Source organism: Lathyrus oleraceus, chromosome 7, assembly GCF_024323335.1.
Source record: "Lathyrus oleraceus cultivar Zhongwan6 chromosome 7, CAAS_Psat_ZW6_1.0, whole genome shotgun sequence".
NCBI classification, from domain to species: domain Eukaryota; kingdom Viridiplantae; phylum Streptophyta; class Magnoliopsida; order Fabales; family Fabaceae; genus Lathyrus; species Lathyrus oleraceus.
Genome location: NC_066585.1, coordinates 143700361 through 143702303, shown reverse-complemented (window position 1 = coordinate 143702303; position 1943 = coordinate 143700361). Strand labels below are relative to the sequence as shown.

The following is a 1943-nucleotide window of genomic DNA, read 5'->3' as shown; positions in this document are numbered from 1 at the left end:
GGAATATGGTGGGGGTGTTTGGTTTGAATGATTCAATCTATCATAAACTGTTTTTGCTAATAGAGCCAAAAATAAGCTGGCTCATTTGCTAGCCCAACAAGCTCATGTCTAATAGGGTGTAGATAGAAGAATTGTTTGTATTTGTTCAAGCCCAATATGTTTTTATTGTTCAACTCAAACCATACATCACATAAAGTTCTTATTACTCTACTTCCAAACTTGAATGAATGGACAATAAGCAATGGGAGTAGTGGTGGATGAGTTTCATTTCCACGTGTCATTATGAATTTTATCATTCACTCACTCATTACCATGGAACAAAACATGACAAAGATAAGGAACCAATCTTAAGAAAAAGCTCTACCCAAAAAAATGAGCTGCTCATTCAGCCTCCATGTTCCCAAAGCTCTACCTCCTCTTCCCTATTATTCATCATCATCACCTTCTCTCTTCATTTCTTCCAAGCTCAAACCATTCCACAACAACACTTCTACTCCTTCCAACCAATCACGACATGTATTCATTTTCTTTAGTCATCTATTTTACTTAGCTTCTTTCATTCTACTATTATTAGTTAACCTGTTAACCTATTCCAATTGCAGATAGTAAAATGCAGCACCCAAAAGCCAAAGGATCATGTCAGTCTAAAGAAACCAAATTTGGCACTGCCCATAGGAGCAGTACTCTTGGCCTTGGTCAGACTCAAGCCTTGCTACTCTTTCAAATACATAGTTATAGTGTCTCTAAAATTAGAGAGAGATTTTATATTGTGTCTCTAAATTTTGGTAGTGATTATTTAAACAGGCTGAGCATCCAGCAGCATTAGCAGTAACTGGAACAAATAATCATCCACAAGAACTCTCATTCATTTTGATACAACTAGGGATTGTGTTCTTTTCTACTTCATTACTGCACCAGTAAGTTTTATTTCATTTCACAGCTTATGAAGGTGAGTGAGAGCATAATAGCTGAATTATATTATTGCAGCCATTGATCTTGTTCTGGCTTTGGAAAAGATGGTACAGAAGAAAGCTTGTTGAAATGTATTTCCAGTTCATGTTTGTCTTCATTTTCTTCCCAGCGTAAGTGCTTCTTCTCTTATAAGTGATTATTAGTTAGTTATAACAAGTTGCATGTGATTAATATTTCGTTTTCTTTGTAATGTAGGTTACTTGTTTGGGTACCGTTTCTAAACTTCAGGAAGTTTCCAAGGGATCCAGACATGGAGTATCCTTGGTCTATACCTGAAGATCCTTCAAAAATAAGAAATGCATACTATAAGTACCCTTTTGCTGATCCTGAGGATTATGACTAGTCATCAAACTACCAATAACAAATCATATGTATCATTTTATGCCTAAACTACACTATTATTGATAAATACGATTTGGTTATACCTTTTTTTTCTGCTTTGATCTTTGAATGGCCATTCAGCTGTAACTTTGTAAAAATTAAAGGAACTTTTGAATTCAAAGTTGACACCACATTTCCACTTTGGTGTTGAGCAATGTCATGCTGTCAATTGAATTCTGTTAAAAGAAATCAACTTATCTTTGTTGAAACTTAAGGGAGAGTTTGGTTGGGTTGAATCAATACATTGATCACATAAGTCAATAAGTTAATTGTCACCATAATTTTTTATCTCAAATTTTAAGATATAAGATTATATTAATTTTTTCATTTATAAGATGCGCAGTCACACTCTTTATATTTAACGTGGAATTTTAATTTAACTCACGTTTGACACATCACGCATCTCAGTGTGAATGGTGAGACTCTTTGCGTCTTTGACTCAACATTAAAAATCTATTTCATTCCTCCAGAGTTGAACCGGTCTCGAACTCTTATACCACCGTTGGATCATAAGTGGGATCTTGGGGGATCGACCATATTGGACTAAATGTATTTAGTCGAAGATGTGACGTCTCATTCTCTTGCAGTTC

The 1943-nt window shown here is 34.9% G+C and overlaps 1 pseudogene; it reads left to right on the top strand.

The window, feature by feature from the left end:
- The first annotated feature begins 266 nt into the window (after positions 1-266).
- LOC127100489 (NAD(P)H-quinone oxidoreductase subunit L, chloroplastic-like) lies at positions 267-1407 on the top strand (annotated as a pseudogene).
- The last annotated feature ends 536 nt before the right edge of the window (positions 1408-1943 follow it).